Here is a 12,711-nt window from a genome sequence, read left to right as displayed (position 1 = left end):
TGAGGATTTTGATAAATTCAACAATTATTCCTGGGGATATGGAAGCTTCTACTTGACTATCCAATATTTACTGACAAATCTATCCTTAGGGACGACCACATTATACGACTTTTGTTGGGCTTTCATGGTAAAATTAATCATTATTTATACTCATCCATTAATTTATATTGAATATAGTTAATATGATTTGTTTTGCTTGCTTCCTATTTACATTTTTTAGGCTTGGGCATTTGAAGCATTCCTCCCCTCTGAAAGTAGGTAATGGATTTCTCGTATGAGGTGCCTCATCCAAGGATGTTTAGGTGGTTGAATACAAATAAAAACACAAGAATTAAGGAGGCTAATCTCTTTAACCCTTTGGATGATGCAGTACATCTTGTTCAAGTAAAATAATTTGACTCAATTAAAGATATTGAACAAATGTTATATCTGGTGCAACAGATGTTATATTTGATGCACTAGATGGGACATCTGTTGTGATATATTACCCATTTTGTGCCAACTGGTGCAACATATGGGTAATATATTATGACATACGATTGATATCTTGCATCAAATTACCCATCTGTTGGTTTGATTCTCTGAACTCGACTCTTAAAAGATTAACTATCTACTACAAATTATGCAACATATGGGTAATCTAATATAACATATTGTTAATTTGTTACAACATACAGATCATCTGTTGCATAACATGTAACCCAATAGACTACCCATCTTATGCCAACTGGTGTAATGGATTGGTAATCTATCGACAGATGATTGATGTTTTGCATTGGATTATTCATCTACTGCTCTGGTTCTCTGAACTCGGCTCAAATGGATTTTAGCCATCTACTGCAAACTATGCAACAAATGTGTAATCTGATGCAACATATTATTAATCTATTGTAACATACAGATCATTCATTGCATAAGTTGTCTATGTTAACATGTAACACAATTGTGAAAATTATTATATTATATGATTTAAATATATCTGTCTTTTTTATAGGTTGTGCATCCATGGATCGTGTCTACTGAGCAGGAGTTAGGGATGACTTCTTTTATCATGTTGACACTATATCAGACCCAACGGTGGAGTTAATAAAGAAGGAATTGGCTGGAGCAACAGCCATAAGAAGAGTAGTTAGGCAAGGTTAGCCTAATGTTGAGGCTCTTCATAACCAACCTACTGAGGTAGATTTGGGTGCTTCTTCTGGTGGAGTGTTGGTGGCAGGCATGCTGATGCTGCTACCACTCATGATTATGAGCATGTTGATGCTCAAGAAAAAATAAATATGTTTGAAAATACCCCTTTCACAGGTCCCCTTCACTCTTACACAGGTCCCTCTCACCCTTACACGAGTTCCTCTCACCCCTCTTTACCCTCGTGTTCTTGTTGCAAATGCAAAGAGTACAAAGACAGATAGGATAAACTCTTTGAAAAGGTAGAGGCTATCACTAAAGCTGTCGAGAATTCAAATCCAAGAGGGGTGTCTACTATCCAAGAAAGTGATAGAGCCATATACTTCTACAGCGAAGGTTAGGAGGAAGAAAAGAGCAATTAGCGACGTACTCTCCTATCGAAAATCAAAAAATATTAAAGTTCAGGGGCCATTGAAGAAGGTCGACATATATGCAGAACTTGGCACCAAAGAGAAGAGGGATCTTTGATGGGCCAAAAATGCCAAGCGAAGCGCACCAGATTACCCCAGGCCTCTTTTTTCCCCCTAAGACTTCCAGATTATGATAGATATGTGTATGCGGTACGAAGACAAGGTAAGTTTACTTTTCCTAACCTAGCCTTCTAATCTAATCTATGAAGAAGAAGTTACGCAACAGATGTAAAATCTATTATAACAGCTAGGTATTCTGGTACAACTGGTAGTGGTTCTGTTGTAACTTATTATCTATCTGGCATAAGTTGTATAGGATTATTGATTTAGAGAACCCTATTCAATAGATGGACCATCCATTGCATCTTTACAATTACTAACCTATTTAAAAATTGACTTCTTATATCACAGTATGTTGATGAAATTCTCTGCCTCATGAGGAAAAGGTAATTAGTGTACTCGGAAGCTTATAACGCTATCGATAGGATAATGGACCTCGACTTCTACAAGAAGCTCAAGGATAAGTACGATAAACTCAATGATCTAGCATCAGCCTGTGGCACGGGATTTGATTCGTTAGTTTTTACACTGGATTGGGATGAAGAAGAAATGATAAAATATTTTAGACAGGAGAGGCCAAATCCACATGGCTAGAGCTGGACCAAGGAAAAGAGGACTCTTGCAGTCATGAGCATGGATGGCATACATTATCGGGGTATTAAGATACTACTCAGGGAGAGAAAGATCAATGTTTATGACTGTAATAAACCTGCCATCAACGAGGTCATTTTATTATTTATGTGCAGCCAATGATGGACCTGTTCCCCATCTTATTGAGGCACAGTAAACTGATGTATCATTTGCCATAGGAAGTGTTGATGAAGAAATCATGAGATTTTGAAGGTCAAAATAAGGACATGAACCTTCCAAAAAATGATACCAATTTTGTGTATGGCTCGCACGTGCTTACATACATCAAATATTTGCCAACTGGCACAGAAATGACCGAGCCAACAACCTTTCTGTGCAACAACATTGTGGCAAACTTGTAAAAGGTCTGGGCTTATGGGGTACTAACTGGACACTTGGAGCCTGTGTACAAAGAAGAGCCTGTGAAATAACAATTTTTTATTTCAAGTCACACTTCACTTTACATTACATGTACATGTAGTGGCAATAAGTTTTTTCTACTAAAAGTGAAGTTTTTTATAATGCAATAGATTGTCAATGTGTTGTAAAATATATTCTATCTGTTATGGCAGGTAGTTTATTTGTTGCAATAGGTTGGTCCTCTGTTGCATTATGCCGATTTATTTCTATCTAATCTAAGTCTAATCTGTTGCAACAGTGGAAAGACCTATTTGATAATTTCCAACAGATAACCTAAATTTTGTAATATATGCCTAAATTTGTTTGATATTTTTCAACAATTACGCTTGAATATCCATGTGCTCGACGGCACCAAACTTGTAGCAAATACACCACCATGAAAATTTGAGCAATTAGGATTGAATATCCATATGCCCAACACCACCAAACCAGTAGCAATAACAACAATAATGTAGTATATTCTTGCTCGATTTTATTTCTCTTCAGAAGTCTTGACTTTATTCAACAAACCACAGATTACATGATTTACTTGTGAAGGGTGTTGTTCTTCATACCAATCAAAGTAATCGCATCCACCCAATTTCTTTAAAAACAAGAACACAATTACAAAATAATTACAAGTCACTAACTAATCATATTAAGAACAACGCTAACTCTCATCCAGGTATGATATAGCGATTTTCACCTCTTACAATAGTTTTATTTATGTGTGTGTGTGTGTGGTAATAGAGCTTCACTTGGTAAGCAAGGATTTTGCAGTCTTGGTCACATTTTCCTCTGTGAAACCATACTTGTTGAAGACTTCTAAATATGGTGCACTGGATCCAAAGTCATCGATCCCAATCACAATCCCTTCATCTCCGACATACTCCTTTCACCCTAAGGGTGAGCCTGCCTCCACACTAACACGTTTTGACACGCTTGAAGGTAACACAAGCTCCTTGTAATCCCTTGTCTGCCTATTGAAAAGCCTCCAACACACGAGTGAAACAACTCTTACTCTCCTCCCTTCTTTACTTAGCACATTTGCGCTGGCTTCACACAAGCACAGCTCTGATCCAGAGCCAATCAATATGATTTCCGGTAGCTCCTTCTCAGAATTGTCACTAACAATGTAACCGCCTTTCCCTACTGCATCGGCCAATGTTCCTTCCACATTGCCTGCCACTTTTTGCCTTGATAATGCAAGAAGGCTAGGTACGTTTCGGTTTTCAATTGCTACTTTATAGGCTCCAGCAGTCTCTTTGCCGTCAGCAGGTCGGAAGAGCAGCAAGTGGGGAATAGCTCGAAGACCAGCAAGGTGCTCAATTGGTTGATGAGTTGGTCCGTCCTCGCCTATTCCGACCGAGTCGTGGGTAAAAATGTAGAGGACTCCAGCATGGCTAAGAGTAGATAATCTGATAGAGTTTTTCATGTAATCTGACAATACAAGGAAAGTTGCTGCAAATGGTATCAGGCCTCCACTGTGCAATGGAAGTCCATTGGAAATTCCAGCCATTGCATGTTCCCGAACTCCATACCTAATGTTTCTCCCCCATGGGGAATTGGGCTGCTTGAAGTCTCCAAGATTATGGAGATAGGCTTGATTTGAGCTGGCAAGGTCTGCACTGCCCCCAATTAGTCCTGGAAGCACTTTAGCGAGTTCATTCAAGCACTTCCCTGAATATCCTCTGGTGGAATCCACAGGATCAGACATGGACCATTTCTGTCGTTGATAGCATATCAAATATTAGATAAACTACTCTGGCTGAAGAAGAGGAATTAAATATGGAAGGCGAAACCTTATATATCGTATGATACGTTTAAAAATATAATGTTCAAAGGCTACAAATACGTAACACAAACATATACTACTTGCCTAGAGCACTTTTGGTTCTTCTAATGCTCAGAAGAAATAAATTGGGTCCAAGTTCTTGAATTTACTCAGAACAATGGACCACTCAATGAGACCGAAGAGTACTTTGACTGCTAACAAGTTCATCGCCAGCAGGTATTTCCTTCTTAATCGAATATGTATTTGTCTTCTTTGAGAATGCAACGACAAACAAATTTCAGATGAATTAGTTTCTAAAGGATCTAAAAGTAGATGGATATATTTTACCGGTAATGAGCATTCCCAGCCGGGAAGCATCCCATCAGCAAGAAGAAACTTGAATTCTGCTGCTTCCTCAGGGTATTTGTTTTGGTAATAATAAAGTTTAGAGTGCCACTCCTGCTCCATCCTTCCACCAAGATCTGCTTGTGCTTGCATTTCCCTGGTAACAAATGCATCTACATCTTACAACACAATCTTCCTCGTCTTTAATTATAAGGTGCATAAAAATTGTTACCGGTACACCATAGGAATGACATGGAAAGCTTCGGTATCATCCCATTTAACTTTCTGTTTCATTAGCTTTACATCGTCATCATCAAATGTTCCATGATGAGCCTTTGATGTTCCTTCCTTTCTTGACAATTTCCCTATTGTTGTTTTCACCTGAAAATAGGAAGTTTCAGTAGGCAGCGCACAACCACATGAGGAATAATTCGAAACTTGGAAAGTGGTCTAAAACTTATGGAGCATCACTATCCAGATTCTAGATGAATGAAGACATTTTCTTGACATATCTATTGTGTTCTATGCTCAATACTGACTCTGCATACCCGGATGAAAGTTGGTTTTCCAGTCTCACTATGCGCAGAGATTAACGCATTCTTGAATGCTTCTAAATTTCCTTGTGAGTTATCTACAGTGATAGTGTTCCATCCTAGAGCTTCGAATCGTGCCGATATGTCTTCTGAAAGTGCCAGGTCAGTGCTACCATCAATAGTATTATGGTTATCGTCATATATCAAAGTAAGCTTGTGCAACTTCCAATGTGCAGCCAGGGATGCAGCCTCGTTTGATATGCCTTCAATAGAACAGCCATCACCCATGATACAATACCTGAAGAAAATTTATCCAAGTGAAATGTTGTTCGTTCATCCACAAATTAAAGAGGATAAAAGTCAGCCTCCTTACGTTCTGTGATCAACAACGGCAACATCAGGCTTATTAAATCTAGCACCTAAGTTAGCTTCTGCTAAAGCAAGACCAACCGCATTCGCTACACCTTGTCCTAAAGGGCCTGTAGTGTAACACAAAAATCGGGAACTCATGATGCCATGCTGATAAAAGTTTCCTGAGAAAACAACAATATCGTTGTATCCCACAAAAATATCCAATATAATTCATATCAAGTTACGAATGGTTCTTTATACAACTTTTTGCAAATGTTCCTTGTTATCCAAGAGACTTTTACTTTAGTGGTATAACTCTTTGTTAAAGCCTTGGTTAGTGATAGCAAGTGGGTTGGGCGGATTGAATATAGGAGGGCAGTAAATGGGTTAGACAAAAACCAGATAAAACACCCACCCAGGCCCCGCATCATGCACTGCGCAAAGCATGAAACGATGCGAGCGCATCATTGAAGTGAAGCGCAATTTAAAAGAAAAAAGACTAAAAAGAGCATTCAATCAGTAAAACAGAACTGAAAAGGTCACAACCACTATATAACCAACAATAAAGACAATATATATATAAGCAAAGTTTAAATTAAACACCAAAATCACAGGTTTGATCACCGAAACACCTGCTGCAAAACTGACCAGCAAAACGACACAGACCACAATAGCAAAACAGATCAACAAAATAGCAAAACAAACCAGAAAAAAAGAAGATCAAATCTAAATTAAGAATGCTTCAACATCTAATTCTTGTTCTTCTAAAGAAGAAGTCACAGCAGTGGTAGTCGTAGCAACAAAGAGGAAGTCGAAGCAGTGGACTTCAAAGTTAATCCTAGAAAATCGCACCAATGGTTTTCACAATAGCGGACTCTTTTTTAAATTTAAAATTGACCATAAATATGATTACATGAAGTGACTCTTTTTTAATTTAAAGTTGACCCTAAAAATAAAATCAACATGATGTGCTCGCATCAGCTCACTCCTCGCATCGGCTTGCGTCTCGCATAACACTGTCATGCGCCCGCTTCTATAAGGTTGGCTTGCATCAGCAATGTGCAGCGCGAGGGGCTCGCATTGCTTTGCATCATCGCATTATGCGACGATGCGAGCGCATTCTTGAACACTGCAGCCGCCCTGTTCATACTGAGTATGGATAAAATATAGATTGAATGTAAGGAGGCAGCGTACGTATATCCTTGTGGTCGCTCTTTCCCGGATCCCGCGAATAGCGGGAGCTTTAGTGAACTAGACTGCCCCTTTTTTTTAATGATGGATAAAATGAGTACCCATATATTTTGCAAGATTGAAAAGAAAAAAATTAACAATCTAGTCCATTAGCATGTTCGTCTTACATTAACTGCCTTTCATCTCTCATTGACTCAAAACTCCTACAGGAACCAACTGAAAATAGAAGAGTAAGATATATTCTGATAAAAGCTACAAAGATGTTACACAGACGATCCACAATTATGTCTTCCTTGTACAATGACATATTATCAACTTGGGAACATCAAAACTACCAAAGATGATATTTCTGTGAAAAGAAGTTAAAAATTAGTGTAATCCTATAAATATCAATAATAATGAAATATATAGCTGGAGACACAAGAGATTACTATCCCACAAGGAAAATTTGTTTACACACCTTACTGAAAAACATACTTTATACAAGACCAATGGTATTAGCACAAAATAAAATAGATATCATGCACTTAATTTTATATTTTACCAAGTTAGTTTCCATCTACAATTTTAACCATTGATTGAATATAAGATCGTACACTGTAGAAGACGATATTTAACCATACAAAAGAAGAAACATCCATTTAAATTGGTCAGCAGAGAAGTCACCAGCGAAAATATAGATCTAACTCTATCAGCTATGCGGGGAATAAAACAAAAAAGATGAAAACAAACTGGCATTAAGCTGTACCCGTTGTGACTTCGATGCCTTCTGTCACTCCTTCTCTGGATGTCCTGGTGTGCGACTTCCAAGCTTACATAGACATTTAAGGTTTTCAATCTGAATGACACAATATTTCACTTGAATTTTTGATAAAATTCCCTCTTTACAAGCACAAAAAAATACAATCGAATCCAAGTGGTAATTACCATCAGAATGTCTATGTATGTAAGGAAAAATGCTTTGCGGAATCATCACTCGCCCCCCACCCCCCCCCCACCCCCACCCCACACACCAAAAAAAAAATTCGTGTAAAGTCCTTTGAACTATTTTATGAGATAACCGCAAAAGAAAAAAGAAAGAGGAAGGTAAACCTTGCAATAAAGTTTTACTTCAATATTAAGTATTTAAATTAGGTCTAATTTCACAGGAGATGATGTGAAATGTCACAGGGTGCCTTGTTCGAGTGTAGAATTATACTAAGCCCAAACATAACTCCTCCACTTGCTAAGCTATTTCCATAAGTTAGGTTTGTACGTAACTTATTTGTTTTTTATCTTCAATTTGGGTGCTTGTGATTTTCAAATTTCATGTCTTCCTGGAGTTGAGGGCCTACACTTTACAACGGGGCGCATGACATTATCACAATTTAAGTAGACCAGCCATCTACTCACATGGCAAGAAGCATTTCACTCATTATATGAGTGGATTGGCCTACAAGTACTAGTTTTGGGCCTTATATTAGGGGCGGATCTAGGGGGAGAGACGGCAAAAAAAATTATTAGTATATATAAAGTAATTTTTGAATTTTTATGTACATACATTGAATTTGAATTCCCTATATATAAGACTAGAATACAAGGTTTTCAAGTTCAAATCTCAAGTACAGATTTTTATTTTAGAAAACTTTAGTGAAAATCCTTGACGCATCATTGCTTATAAATGAATGAAAGTTTACTGTGTACAGACAAGAAATATTCCCTAACATTAATGAATTGGTATATACCTGGACAGATTGGAAACGAGCAAGATGAAGGCAAACATACTGAAGAAGGCATCCATGGCCAGCACTCAAAACAAACCTATCTCTATTAAACCACTTGGGACTTGTTGGATTGTATCTCATGGCATGCCTATACAAGAAATATGCGACCTCGGCCATCCCAAGAGCCATTCCTGCATGCCCTGCCTTTGCATGTTGCACTGAGTCTACTATCAACATCCTCACATTGTCCACACACCTCTTATCAACAAATTCTTGGAATTTCTCATCATCATCCCATTTTTGAGTGGAAATCTCAAAAGGGAATGGCTCTTTTAAGTTCTTCTAGCCAGGAAAGCTTGTAATCTTCATCTTTGAAAAGAGTAGGTTGGTTAAAAAGTGGAGCAGTACTAATATTATTGTTTGTTTTTAGACACTGGGACCTCAAGGCCAGTTTGTTGTTATGGTAATCATATCTATTTCTTTGGATGATGAGTTTGGACTGAAAGTTGAAACCAAGAAGGAAATAGATTTACAATAAGATTGGAGATTGCCATTGTTCTTTAATTTGGGAGCGTTAGGGCGGAGACTGGAGGAATCGATACATATTTATACACACAAATACAAATACATATGGAGAGAGAGATGAATGATGTGCGCTGCTTATTCAAGTTTTGTTTGAATTTAGCTTTTCCGTGGATTGAACACGAGAGGGAGTACATGGCAGACGTATAGAGAGAGGAGAGAACATGTAGAACGGTACCCACTTGTAAAACGTATAGCCTCTTTGAGATTATTTCTTTCGGATAAAAATATTTCTATCAGTTACACATATATTAATTTACTTTACATGCATTACACATATATATTATGTCAATTAAAAAAGTTATATGAAAAAAATAAAATATGTGAAATAGAGAAAGACATTAAATAGAGGTAATTATAGGAGGTGTTTACACTGAATTGATAAATGAATAATAGGTGTTTCTATACAGACTTTTAGCATTGTATCATCGATAAATAACATATATATTTTAATTTTATTAAATTATATGACTATAGTAAGTCATATAATTTGATGTAAATACTAATTTAAACAAGTATTTATCCATTAAACATATGAAATGTTTGTAGACTTTGAACTTAGTAAGAAGTTTGAGATAAAAAAAAAATATGAAATAGCAGTTTGGTATGATGGATAATAGATAATAATTTCGAAATAAAATGTAGATTCATTTTATTTTGCATTTGTTTAGGAGTATTAGTTAGTCGTGGATTTTCATTTCGCATTTATATCAATGATGAAATAAGTTGTTTTATATAAATACAATACATTATTTCATCTTTAAACTTATCCGCATAATTTATTTTAGACCTTAAACTACACGGACAATTATATACCCCTTAATAACTTTCAAATGAACTTTAATCACCTCAATAGCTGATGTGGCAAAATTTTATATATTTTAGTGTGTAAATGATCAAAAATTGGTGGGATCCACTTTAAATTTTACATTTATCATTCCTTTCTTCTTCCTCACACTCCACCACCTCTTATCTTCTTCTTCCTCACACCCCATCACCTCTTATCTTCTTCTTCCTCACACCCCACCACCCCTTTTCCTTTCTCCATTTTTTTTTTTCACTTCTCAATCAACAATCTCCAATCATATACTTAGAAAATATTTTTAAGAATCAAAATTTCAACATTATTTCTTTCTTTTCGCTCTTATCCATCAACCATCTTCAATTAAATACATAATAACATATTTCAAGAATCAAAATTCTAATAATTTTCGCTCCTATCCATGAATCATCTTCAATCAGATACATAGCAAAACATTTACAAGAATCAAAATTCCAACAATTTGATTCAAAATTAAAAAATAATGAACCTCAAAAAATAATCAAATCCGAATTTTAATGTAAATGATGAGGGTAGGGTAGAGCGAAAAATGAATTTTACAGGTGAATAAAAAAAGAGGGAGGGAGGAGGGGGGTGCGAGTTATAGATGAAAAGAAAGGATGGAACGGTAAGTTTGGAGATGACACAAGAAAAAAACTGACTTGTGAAGCAAGTATTTTGTGGTTGAAACTTGAAATGGGTTCAAATAAGTACATTTGGAGAATTGATTCGGCTCCACACTCATGTTACTTCACTTTTTTTTTGTCTATCAAAAATCTTGATTTGGGGGGGGGGGGGGGGGGGGAATGTGAGGGGGGTTATATATATATATATTCATGGATCTCACATGGCGCGTGTGTACTGCACTCTTCATAGTGAGAGTGGTTTAATATTTTAAGGTGGTATAAAATTCATTTGAAAGTGGAGGTATATAATTACCCGTAAAATTTAGGGTTTAAAGTAAGTTATGCGAACGAATTCAGAGGTGAAATGATGTATTTTTTCTTTTATATATATAATGAAATAATTAATTTCATAAAATACTCTAATCCATAAAATAACTTTATTTAGCTCATCCCATGTCAAACTGGTGTTTCTACACAGACTTTGAGCATTGTATCATGGATCAACAACATATATATTCTAACTTTTTAAAATTATATAATCATAGTAAGTCGTATGATTTGATGTAAATATTAATTTAGATAAGTATTTATCCATCATATTAAATTATATAACAATAGTAAGTCGTACAATTTGATGTAAATACTAATTTAGATAAGTACCCATCAAAGCATATGAAATGTTTGTAGACCTTGAACTTACTAAAAAGTAAGATAAAAAATATGAAATAGCGGTTTGGTATGATGGATAAAAGATAATAATTTCGAGATAAAATTTAGATTCATTTTATTTTGCATTGTTTAGGAGTATTAGTTAATCGTGAATTTTCATTTCGTCATTTATACCAATGATGAAATAAATTGTTTTATATATATAACGAAATATCTAATTTTATAAAATATACTAATCCATAAATTAACGTTATTTTGCTCATCTCATGTCAAACAATCCCTAATTGATTTTAGGTATTTTTAACTTGAGCATGAAATCTACCAACAACACATATTAGGTAGATTGAAGGCATTAATCAAGCATCAAAGAATATTATATAGTGGATGTCTCGAATTTGAGTCTTAGATATGAAAAATTCCTACGCTGCACAAATTTAGAGTAATCGAGTTTTATTAAGAATATGAAACACCAAATAGAAAACAAAAAATAGGACATTAATCAACAACTTTTTAAAAAAGAAATATCCTTAAATATCAAGTATCTTTATTTATATTAAATATTAGTTACTACCTTTGTTTATATTGGATATTGAAAAGTGACTTTGCTGCTTATACCTGTTTTATCAAGTTTTTGAAAGTTAAAAGTACATACCTTTTCTTTTGTAAAAATTAAATTTTTTAAAAAAAAGTGAGGTGTTTGATCAAAAGTTTAGAAGAAAATAAATGTATTGAGTAGCAAAAATTACTTTTATAGAAAAAAAGTAATTTTTCATAAAAGCACTCTTTTAAAAATTGCACTTTTGCAAATTTTATATTTTAAAAAGTTTAGTCTAATATTAATTATTGCTCAAAAATATTTTTTAGATTCTCATGATTTCTTTTCTTTTTTTTCTGAAAAATATTCTATTTTAAAAGGAGTATTTCAAAATAAGCTATTTATTTTGGGTGTTTGATGATTTGACATTTTCTATTTTTCCCAAATATTCTCTCCAGTGTACTGTATTTATGTCTTCAGTGCATTAAAAAACTTAACGACTAAGCTGTTTCATCATGCCATTAAAATTAAATAAGTTATTTATTTAAATTGCTCCTCCGCAATAATAATTTAGAATCTCTTAGGATGTGTTTGATACGATGGAAAATGTTTTCATGAAAAATAAGTTGATTTTCTACTTATTTTCTTATGTTTGATTGGTGGGAGGAAAATTTTTTTTTTTGAAAAATCTATATATACTAAAGGCAAAATGATTTGATGGACCCTGTACTATGTCGGTTTTGTAAGTTGGACATTTCAACTTACATATTTGTCATCTGTACTCTTAAACCCACTAAAAAGTAATATTTTAAACACACTTTTACTTATGTGGCATTAATTTGATGATGTGGCAAAACGTGTGTTTACATGCGTATTTTGAGCGCATGACTGAATT

The 12,711-nt window shown here is 35.0% G+C and overlaps 1 pseudogene; it reads right to left on the bottom strand.

The window, feature by feature from the left end:
- Window positions 1-3,178: 3,178 nt before the first annotated feature.
- LOC107855859 lies at window positions 3,179-7,865 on the bottom strand (annotated as a pseudogene).
- Window positions 7,866-12,711: the final 4,846 nt, after the last annotated feature.

Source organism: Capsicum annuum, chromosome 1 (genome assembly GCF_002878395.1).
Source record: "Capsicum annuum cultivar UCD-10X-F1 chromosome 1, UCD10Xv1.1, whole genome shotgun sequence".
NCBI classification, from domain to species: Eukaryota; Viridiplantae; Streptophyta; class Magnoliopsida; order Solanales; family Solanaceae; genus Capsicum; species Capsicum annuum.
The sequence above is the reverse complement of the archived record's forward strand: the minus strand, read 5'-3'. Positions and strand labels throughout refer to the sequence as shown.